Genomic DNA, 12,125 nt, shown 5'->3' on the forward strand with positions numbered 1-12,125 from the left:
ATAAACCTTTGCTGTCTTTCTCTAACATGCTGGATCTGAGTTAAGGAATCACAGAATAGCTGAGGTTGGAAAGGGTCTTTGGAGGTCAACTAGTCCACCCCCACCCCGTTCAAGCAGGGTCACCTAGAACAGGTTGCTCAGGGCCATGTCCAGATGGATCTTTGTTGTGGTTTAACCCCAGGTGACAACTAAGTATCATGCAGCCACTTGCTCACTCCTATTCCCCACAGTGGGATGGGGAGGAGAATCAGGAAAAAGTTAAAAATCATGGGTTGAGATAAAAGCAATTTAATAATTGAAATAAACCAAAATATAAAAACAATAACAACAATTGTAATGAAAAGGAGAGATAGTGAGGAATAAAATGCAAAAGGAACAAAAAACCCCAAGCGATGTACAATACAACTGGTCGCCCCCGCTGACTGATGTGGTCCCCAAGCAGCGATCCCTGGGCCCCAGCCAACCCTCCCAGTTTATACACTCAGTATGACATCCCATGCTATCGAACACCCCTTTGGCTAGTTTGGGTCAGGTGTCCAGGCTGTGTCCCCTCCCAATTCCTTGTGTCCTTCTAGCCTTCTTGCTGGCAGGGTTGAAGAAACTGAAAAGTCCTTGACTTAGTATTAAACTTTACTTAGCAATGACTGAAAACATCAGCGTGTTATTAACATTACTCTCAAACTCAACCTAAACCACAACACTGTACCAGCTACTGAAAAGAAAAATAAATCTATCCCAGCCGAAACCAGGACAGTTTTGAATATCCCTAAGGATGTAGGCCCCACAACCTCTGTTGGGGAACCTGTCCCAGTGTTTAACTATCCTCACAGTAAAGTTGTTTTCTTCTTATGTTTAAGTTGAATTTTCCATATTTCAGTTTGTACTCATTGCCTATTTTAGTGTTACTGGGCGTGACTAAGAAGAATCTCTGTCTACTTTACTGTCCCCCCCTAAACTAAAAGAAGGCTGACAGAACTGTAGCTCCCTGAATCCACTTCCTTTCCATTTATTTTAGAGATGGGGTAATATCTGGGGGGGGTGTCATTGCGTGTTTCCCAGTTGGCACCGCTTTTCAAAGCTGACAAAAAATACTCTCACAATGATATTGGTTACCATTAGATGTCTACATTTTGTAGATATTAATATTAGATGTCTAGATTTTGTCAGGTGGGTCATACTTTAAGGGTCCCTGAAAACAGCTAATTTTGTATAACAGTCCCATGACAGTCAGCATGTGTCTTTTTGTTCAGGAGGAAGACACTTGCATTTACTCAGTCATTTACCAGACTACTTTTGATCCTAACCTTAGGCCTGCTGCACAGGTGTACATCTTGAGTGCCATCACGTGGCTTTCACAGGACAACCAGGTGATCAGGCCCAGCCAGCATGGGTTTATGAAAAGCAGGTCCTGCTTGACTAACCTGATGTCCTTCTATGACAAGGTGACCCACTTAGTGGATGAAGGAAAGGCTGTGGCTGTTGTCTACCTAGACTTTACTAAAGTCTCTGACACAGCTTTCCACAGCATTCTCCTGGAGAAAATGGCTGCTCACAGCTTTGACAGGCATGTATAGCTGAGTCAAAACATGGCTGGCTGGATGAGCACAAAGAGTGGTGGTGAATGGAAATAAATCCAGTTGGTAGCCGGTCACAAGTGGTGCTCCCCAGGGCTCAGTACTGGGGACAGTTCTGTTTATGAATCTTTACCAACAATCTGGATGTGGGGATCAAGTGTACCCTCCTGAAGTTTGCAGACGACACCAGGTTGGATGGGAGTGTTGATCTGCTTGAGGGCAGGCAGGCCCTGCAGAGGGATCTGGTCTGGCTGCACCGATGGGCTGAGGCACACTGTGTGAGGTTCAACAAGGCTAAGCACCAGGTCCTGCACTTGGGTCACAACAACTACATGCAACAGTACAGGCTTGGGGAAGAGTGGCTGGAAAGCTGCCTGGCAGAGAAGGACATGGGGGTGCTGGTCGACAGCTAGTTGAACATGAGCTGGCAGTGTGCCCAGGTGGCCAAGAAGGCCAACAGTGTCCTGGCTTGTATCAGAAAGAGCGAGGCCAGCCAGACAAGGGAAGTGATCACCCCCCTGTACTTGGCACTGGTGAGGCCACACCTCGAATCTTGTGTCCAGTTTTAGACCCCCTCACTACAAGGAAGACATTGAGGTGCTGGAGCACATCCACAGAAGGGCAACAAAGCCAGTGAAGGGTCTAGAGCACAATTCCTATGGGAAGCAGCTGGGGGAACTGGGGTTGTTTAGCCTGGAGAAAAGGAGGCTCTGGGGAGATCATATCACTCTCTACAACCACCTGAAAGGAGGTTGTAGCGAGGTGGGTGTTGGTCTCTTCTCCCAAGTGAGGAAAAGACCTCAAGTTGTGCCAGGGGGGGTTTAGATTGGATATTAGGAAAAAAATCTTCACTGAAAGGGTTGTCAAGCACTGGAACAGGCTGCCCAGGGTAGTGGCTGAGTCACCATCCCTGGAGGTATTTAAAATACATGTAGATGTGGTGCTTAGAGGCATGATTTAGTGGTGGACCTGGCAGTGCTAGGCTAATGATTGAACTTGGTGATCTTAAATGTCCTTTCAAACCTAAACGAATCTATGATTCTAACTAGAAATCTGTGCATCAGAATCATTGTTTCTGGCTGACTCTTATTTTTAAGGCTAGATCATCTTAACTTCAACTAATAGATTATCCATACATCCTTCAGCAGATTGTCCCCCTCACCACAGTGTTCTGAAAGTATACCTGATTTCTAATCTGAATGTGTTCAGCTTTAGTCATTGTTTAACTGCAGCAAGCAACTAAGCACCACACAGCAGGTCACTCAGCCCACCCACGCCCACCCCCCACCCCCAGTGGGATGGGGAAGAGAAATGGAAGAGTAAAAATGAGAAAAATTGTTGTTTGAGACAAAGACATTTGAACAGGTAAAGCAAAAAGCTCTGCTTGCAAGCCATGCACAACCAGGAATTCAGTCACTGCTTCCCATGGGCAGGCAGGTGTTCAGCCATCCCCAGGAAAGCAGGGCTCCGTCACATGTTACGGTTACTTAGGAAGACAAATGCCATCACCCCGAACATCCCACCACCCTTTGTCTTCTCCCAGTTTTATACACTGAGCATGATGCCATATAGCACGGAATATCCCTTTGGTCAGTTGGGGTCACCTGTCCCGGCTGTGTCCCCTCTTGGCTTCTTGTGCCCCCTCAGCCTGCTGGCTGGTGGGGTGGGGTGAGGGGCAGAAAAGGCCTTGGCTCTGTGTGAGCCCAGCTCAACAGTAACAAGAACATTTCTGTACTGTCAACACAGATCCAAAACACAGCCTCCTATTACCTACTATGAAGAAAATTAACGCTATCCTAGCCAAAACCAGCGCAGTCAGATATCCAGACACATGACTGTACCTCTTACTGTCAGAACGTTCTCCTATTCTCCCATTAGGTAATTCTAAGTTATGATCTAGCAACTCTTTTAATGACCCAGGTATAACGCACATATTTAAACATCTTACTAGGAGGAAACATATCCTATCATTGAAATAGACTTACATTTTTTTCTCTGAATCCTTTCCAGTTTGTCAACAGGTGGTCACCACTGCTTTCCGGAATAGTGGAAGTGGCAGGCTGTGATTGCTGACTCTTTGCATTGCTGAGCCTGGGACTTGCCCTTGGGTTGTATTACATGTGCCTGTAGCCTCAGTATGTCTGGTCTGGCAGATAGATTGTTTCATCCTTCCTTTCATTGTGCTGATGACTGATAAAGAAAGAACACATTTGGTTAACTGAAAGCTGTTTGCTCTTTGGATGTGCAAGGCTACTAAAATTGGTACCTTTTGGCACGCTCTGAATTTGGTTTTGTCCTGTCTAAGATAAATGAAATAGTGCTGGTGATTTCAGTCTTGAATTTCTTTGACCTGAAGGCCTCACACCGCTACAATCGGTCTCAAAAGAAGTTAGTATCTTTTTAGTAAAATGCTAGTCTGACCACTCTAAGACAAGTGTCAAGCCTTATTTTTGCCATTTCTTTATTGCATTACACTTAGAAAATGGTAACTCAAAAGAGTAAAAATTAAACTGAGGAAGAGCAACTGACTTATTTATTATTGGGAAAAAATGGTTATAATCTACTGATTCAAATTCTCAGGCATCCTCATCTTTGAAAACAGCAATTGACTAACTCTTTCTACAGCTAGGGTTCATGAATACGCACAAATGAACTGTGAGTTATCCAGTTTGAAGCATCTCTACCCTTTTCACCATGACATGAGACACTCAAACTTCCTAGGGGACTTCTTCCAGCTTTTACAACCTGTACAAGAGGCCTGGCTAGAGTCAGACCAGCCATGCCTGGGAACTAGTTGCACAGGTCAAGACTTGCCAGGGAATAACCATCTTGACCATTTATAGTCATAAACAGCCAGGCCCCAGATCTTGAACATTTCTGGGCATACATGAACATATTGTTATAGATGTAGCCTGAACATAACAGCAAGCAGGTTTTCTTGGACAGAGTTCAGGGTCAGGCACAAAAGAAAGAAAGGGGAAGAATGGCACTTCTTGCACAGTGAAGCACGTAATTTCTCCTTTGGGAAGTAAGGTATAAAAGCATTGAGCACCTTCATCCTACCTATGGAAAACAAAGGTACTGGGAGACCTAAGGCCATGCTTTCACGTGGCCCATGAAAGGCTTGAAGGTTCTTAGCACATTTTCTTTACCCTTTCTTGCTCCTTCATTCCAAATGAAATGAGTTCTATTTGTTGAATCAAGAAACACAACTAATCACAGCTATTAAAAATGGATTGACACAGGCACCCTCTCTCTACAGTGTAAAAAATGGATGGTGCTCTAAAGCCCTCCAGAGGATGAAAATTCAATTTTAAGACTCGAAAGCTTATCTCAGTTCCAGTTACAGGAAGGAAGTACAAATATTTCAAGGTGCTTTGCAGAACTTCTGGGTAAAAAGTAAACATCTGCCACTTTAATCTTGATGCTTTAATATCATGCTCCTGAACAGCACACTTTACCCACAGATCTTCAGAAGGAGACTCTCTTTATCGTTTTGACATCTTTGATCAGTCATGAAATGCTGAATATCAACACCATGAGAACAATTCTTGTTGGATGGCTAATTTCAGGCTCTACTGAAATTAATATAAGCTCATTGCTCCCCTCTAAAGTGGCTATCAAGTTCATTGGCAAAGGCAGATGAAACTTGGTTGCTTATATTTATACTGCATTGTATAGGCATAAATCTTCACACATCTAAACAAAAGACCTGCATTTGAGCAAAAATGGGGTGTGTTCCATTCCAATGAATTCCTCTTCAGTGCAAGCCTTGATTTTTTTTTGCAAGGAGAAAAAAGCTTTGATTCACTGGGTATATAAATCACTGTAAGTTATTCTCACAGTTGTAATGATTATCTTGTTCAATTTCCATTCCATGTAAGATCAAGATAACAACCAATTTGTTTTGTGCAGGCCACTAAGCAATTGTTAAAGAGAAATGGTCTTTTGCTTGCCATCAGACTGACCAAGCTGAGAATCAAATCTTACAGTGTGAAAACAAAAGGCTTTATGGACATGTTGCTATTCAGTCCTGTCCTTACGGCATCAGAAAGCCTTTTAACTGGATTTTAGAGTGACCAAGTGAGAGTTTGGGGTCTTTTTTAAATTTTTCTTTCTTCCTTTAGAGGAATCAGGTATTTTGAAGCCTGGTGGTCACATCAGAGTCCTGGGTTCAAACTGAAGCTGTATTTCAAATTTGTTACAACTTTGGGTGAGGAGGTTCTGTCTCTTTTGTGCTGTTGTTCCTTCTGTAAGATGGGGAGGTAAGAGGGTACTCAACAAACTAAGGAGTATGTAGTGATAGTTAAAGCTAGCTAATTGTTGCACATTATTTTGGTACTTCTATAACGTACTGTTATTTTCATCTGTCAGCAACGTAATGGCTGTCCAAAGTGCCTCAGAAAACTGTCACATTTCTGGCCAATAAAACTTCCAGATAAAAATGAGAAGTGATGAGTTTGTTTTCACTAGGTAAAAAGGAAAACACCAAAAGTCTCAATGAATGAATAGCAGTATGGGATGGTCTTCATGAATGGAAAGCATTTTGAAAGTGCTTTTTCACCCCTTCTCACCCCTCTCAATAAGCAAACCCTAGGACAAATGTGGAACATATTTTGAACACATGACAGTAGCTGTTTTCAAGTTTACTCTCTATTAGAGGCTATTAGAAGAAATGTTGCTGCAGAGATTTATCTAGCTTATTCTGGGTTCTTTCTACATTAATTTCTTTGGCATATCATGTGTGCTGTCAATAACCTCCATTGTGAAAATGGATTTTTGTGTGGAAACTGAAATAATCCCAAATTTTACTTTGACCTGATAATTACTTTATGCTTGTCCATCACCGAGTCAATTCTACTGCAATGAAGTAACTGGGATTATGCTTGCTGGTGAAGGTGAATGACAGGAGTAGGGGAAACCGTAGCAGATGGAAAGTGAGGCTCTAAGAGGAGGGGGTATAATCAAAAGATGACACCTTTTCGATATGTAAAATCTTTCAGTCTTATGTGGAGGCTAAAGTGAATTTCTCTGTTAGACACATTTGAACACCATATTCTGAAAACGATACGTATCTCTGTTGGAGCTACTGGGTCATCATGATTAACTGACAAGGGGTGAAGAAGTGGGGGAGTTGGTTCTGTTACCCACTGAGAAGGAAAGGAAGGCTGAGCTGGCTATTCAGCAAGGTGGAGGAGTGTGTTTTATAGAGGCAATTTGCAACGATGGATGCGTATGAGAGACGCGGTAAGTGTACTGTTGTTTTTCTATACATATGAGACTTATCTCCCTCCTGCTGTCTTTGGAAATGTTTTTGTAGGCAGGCATAAGGCAAAAATACTCTGCACATTACTTCAGCACATGAAGTTGATTTTCTCCTTGATGGCATTGGAAGTTCATTATGAATTCAGCTTTCTACTCTCAGAGCATGCATAATTGAAATGACAAATCCACCACAACCATTGGGTATGAATAAGGCCTGGATAAAGCTATACAATCCCTCTGGTTGTGCAGTTGGCATAAGAAAACAGTGACTTAACTGCATACTGTGATTAGGGGAAATTTAATTTCTAAATCCAAGGTGGGCCAAGTAAGCTTTTTACCATTATGCCTTCTTCTTACACCTGTTTCTTTGTAGCCCTTCCATCTTGGAAGATTTACAAGTAATTACTGGCAGAAATATGGACCAGTACCCAAATGGCTGAGGCTGGAAATAAAATGTGGAAGGTAGTTTTCAATACTTGCTATTTACTTCTGACATTTTCCCTGGAAGAAAACCATGAAAGCAGAATGTAGCTGTAGATTTGAATTTTTAAGCAATCGTTTGGAACTTGTAACTCCTGGGTTTTGGTCTATTTTTGTTAAGGATGACTTTTCTGGGTTATATTCTTAGTTTCAAGCTCCAAAGTGATGAACTGAATGGTCACAGTCTTAGCCTCTGCCCTCAGTTTTCCCAGTGTCTATTCCTTGAAATGCTAGAAGACCTGTTGTTAGCAGGCAGAGGCAAATGCCTTACAAGGCGCATAGCAAGTGAGCACAAGGGCATACGTGGATCATCTGTGTAGTTACCACTTGCTGGAGGAATAGACTGGAGATGAATGACTTGACAGGAGGTTGGAGAACTTACTGCTGAGTATAAACTCACAATCTTTTCAACTTCTTCTACATCCTACAAGGAAGAAATCTCAGTGTTTTAGAGTTATTCTTTCAATTATCCTAAAGTCTGATTTCAGATCAGTTACAAGAGGAGATAGGAGAGGCCTGCATATGCTGAGACCAGTTGTGGTGAAGATTTTAGCCTGTCCCTGTATTGAAAGCTGGATGGTTAGAACTGATGTTTCTATTGATAATGAGTGAAAGCACTCGCAAAGCAAAGCCCCCTTTCATAGCACAACCTCCTCTAAATTTAACTCTCTTTTGAATACTTTTTTTTCTTTTTTTCTGTAGCTGCAGTTGCTGTGTTGAACCCAAGTCCAGCTCTGAGAAATTGGGGAGGTTTCTTGCATCCCCCACTGAACTATAAATGAGCTAATATATGTCAGCCTAATTCAGTGATGCCTGCTGGATGAAACAAATGACTGCTTTGGCACATTTCTGGATAGATCTACAATACCTCCAATACTACCTGTTGTTTGAGATTTTAGGTTAATCTTAATATATTTAGCAATGCTTCTAATGAATCTAATGCTTCTTGCAAAGGGGCAGCACTAAAGGACTTGAATCCTTGTGTTGTGAGCAGCTATGAGATGAGCACTGATGTACTGAGTTAAACATTGTAGGACCATAACGAAGTCACTGATGACATAACATGAAGTAACAGTGTTTTCTATTCTAAGTTTAGACTTTTCTGGAAGAAAATATTTGGAAACACTGCCTTCTACCAACCTCACATAGCTCTAACAGATGAAATCACTCAAACAGGCAATGAAGAGGAAGAACTCCAAATCTATTCTTTTATCCAAATATCCTTTTCCTCCTTTCTCTTAGACAATGGTATTAAGAAGAGGTGGCAAAAAAGCAAGCTGTATGCTGACCTGAGGCTTTGTTTATACTTAATGATGTGCTATTTGCCACAAAAATGTTTTCCGAAATTTCAAATAGCTACATCCCCATTAAGCAAACAAAATGGACCCCACCCTTTGCATGTATTAAACAATTATTTTATCAAAAGCATGCTCTTTTTTTTTTTTCCTTGCTCATGCCCTCTATTCCTTCCCTTGCTCTCCCAAACACAGTTTCTGAAAAGCTAATTCATATCCCCCAGCACAAATCTGCCTTTCCTTTCTCACACTCCCTTGGAGGTACTTTGAACTAGTCTGGGCAGGGCCTTGAGCAGCCTGATCAAAGCTGGCCCTGCTTTAAGTCAGGATTGGACCAGATGACCTCCAGAAGTCCCTTCAAATGTAAGTTATTCCATGATTCTATTAAGATTTTTAATTAGACAGTGGCTTGACATTTAGAATAGCTTAACTAACGCTTATGAGCATTGCAGGCAAACTCTGACCCCAGGTCTACATACCACAGCCCAGCTTCCACCTCCTAGAACTGGACCTTAAATGTAAATCTTGCCCCTTCTGAACTTGGACTTGAACTTGGACTCTTGGACTATCACCATGAGTCCACAAATCAAACCTAGCTCTTAAACCCTAGTGTTCATGAGCTGTAAGTGAACTGTTAACATACAGTGGTTTGGATTTAGCACATAGCCTTTGCTGCTACTGGTACCAGTTCACAAACAGTATCTTTGCACACATTTTCTTCATGTTCTTTTCATCAGTAGACATTACCATGCACACTTCTGTATTTAGAAGGGAGACAGGAAGCTTGTGAAAAATTTCTCCACTTTTTGAACCTGCCTGGAAAAAGCTCCACACCAGAAAGGTATTGCTTTAATAATATGAGATGCTGGTTCTATCTGTACTCTGAACAGCTTTGAAACCAGGCATGTCCACTGTGTAGATTGCAAGTCTCCAGGTGAAATCAGTGTGCTGTTGGCAATGAGATCCAGACCTGCTTACACTGGTAAGCCACAGGCTGCTCATAAGAAGTCCTGTGGATGGAAAATGAGCCTGATATGGAAGCACGATATCGACTGCCACTCCAGGGAGAGAAATCATTGGCTGGCCTGCTGTGGCTTCCCCCTTTGCCGTGGAAAGGAGCTGCACAATGATAAACCACTGTATTTTCTTAAGCTTTGGAAGAAGAATACACTTCCAAACCTGTGCTTTGCTGCACGCCTTATTTTCTCTTCTTCTGACTTGATCATGTTCTGTTCTTTTTCACACTGTTAACTAAATGCCTTCCCATTGCTCAGGTAGCTGCTTTGTGTAGAGCAAGAGCTACAAGAAGATGTGAAGGCTGTGAGAAACCTTCAGAGATGGTGTCACCACATAGGTCTGCCTGGAAGGCAGATATTTGTATTCATTGATCCACAAATCAGGTCTGAGGATGTTTCTCTGGTAATTGATATTCTTCAGACCAAGCAAAGAGAACACGAAGCACTCTGGCTGAACAATGGAGAAAGCTTCTTCTGTGAAGCCATGCAGACTGTGACATGAGGTGTACGGTGCCTTACAGCAAGAGAGGTGCTCCCTGAAATGCAAAGCCAAGCAGGGGGAACAGTATCTATTGGATTTCTGTACTTGATTACAGCTCTAATTTGGCAACACTGAATGAGCTGCTCATGGGGGGGACTCTGGCTTTGACAGATTAATTCCCTTGTTGCCTGCACTGACCCACCATAGGTCTCCTCTGTACATGGGATTTCCTGGAAGTGACAATATCACACAGATGGTTGATGCTCTCCTTTGCTGGGCCACCCAACATGCTGCCATTGAAGCATGTGTGGCTGGCTATTTGTCGGGACTGCCATATCATCTCTTTGTCAGTATGCAGGGATCCTGTCCAAGCTCAGAACCAGCCTGTGTGTACAGATGTATGTCTAGCCCATGAAGAGCTTGCTTCTCCTTGTTGAGCTAGCTGCATGCACACTCCTCAGCTGGAGCAAACTTTGGCTTAGTACCTCTCTCATGGCCTTTTGCATCTAGAACACAACACCCCTGGCCCAACAGAGGATATGATCATGCCAGCAGGTGCCACCAACCTTTGCTGGTGACAGAACCAGTCTCTGTGCCATTACTGTGTGTACGGAGACAAGAACCATGGTCCCTTCTTAATCTTTGACTATATTGTATGTATACAATATGCATACGTATACACTATATGCATTGGCTTAAGGAATGGGGGGGAACGGCAACAAGTTCCTGCATAGTGCAGCAACCATGTCTCCTCTGTGACCACCTCATCTTCCCAAGTGCCCTTGCATAATAGGTGTGAGGTTCTGCAAGTGGAACTGAGCAATAACAAGGACGATGGTTCATCTAGTTTGAAGGTGTTGCCAAGGTTAAGTCAGCATATGCCCTGTGTCAAACCTGCTTCCATAAAGATAAAAAGACAGGTCATTATTATAGAAGGCTCTCTCCTGAGGAGAACAGAAAGCCCAACTTGCAGACCAGACCCACTTCTTAGGGAAGTCTGCTGCATCCCTGGTACAGCCCCCAGATTATTATTCATTATGGATTTTTCAGGCAGGCAGCAGTGAAGTTGCAACAAGAAGTTCAAGGGCAATCAAGAGAGATTTCAAGGTCTTGGGATGACTGGTTAGGAGATCAGGAGCACAAGCAATGCTCTCCTCTGTCCTTCCAGTTGCCAGGAATGATGAGGGAAGAAGCAGGAAGAGCCAGCAGATCAATACCTGGCCCCGAGCCTGGTGTTAGAGGCAGAATTTTGGGTTTCTTGATCACAGGTCAGTTTACATGGCAGGAGGCCTGCTGGCAACAGACGGGGTACACCTGTCCCAACAGGGGAAAAGGATCCTTGCACAGGAGTTAGGGATCACTGTAAGAGATTTAAACCAGATTTAAAGGGGGAAAGGGATAAAACCAGAGTTGCTAAATACCTGGGGTCAGCTTGACAATGTTTGAGGAATGGTGCGGTCCTTCAGTCTGTCATCTCAGTGGAGGCAGGGGATGGAGAGCCATGTGGCAGCAAATATGCAATAGTTATTGATGTGTAAGAAACAAAAGTGCCTGAGAATGATCAGATAGGAATTAGGGCTTCTTTCCCCAGAAAGGTGGCAGCATTATAGCCAAGCTGAAGTGCATCTATGCCAATGCACACAGCAGGGGCAACAAACTGGAAGCCACTGCGCAGCAAGAAAATTACGCTAGAGTTGCAGTCACAGAAACATGGTGGGATGACTCAGGCAACTGGAGTGCTGCAGCTGATGTCTATAAACTCCCCAGAAGGAATAGGCAAGAAAGGAGGGGTGGTGGGTTATCCCTGTATGTTAGGGAGTGTTTTGATTGTCTAGAGCTTGATGATGCTGGCAATAGAGTTGAGTGGATAAGAATGAGGGGGAAGGTCAACAAGGCAGGTATCATGGTAGGAGTCTGTTGTAGACCACCCAACCAGGATGAAGAAGCAGATGAAATATTCTATCAGCAGCAGGGAGAAGTCTCACAATCGCTAACTCTCATTCTCTTTGGGGAC

Source organism: Falco cherrug, chromosome 5 (genome assembly GCF_023634085.1).
Source record: "Falco cherrug isolate bFalChe1 chromosome 5, bFalChe1.pri, whole genome shotgun sequence".
In the NCBI taxonomy this organism is placed as follows: Eukaryota; Metazoa; Chordata; class Aves; order Falconiformes; family Falconidae; genus Falco; species Falco cherrug.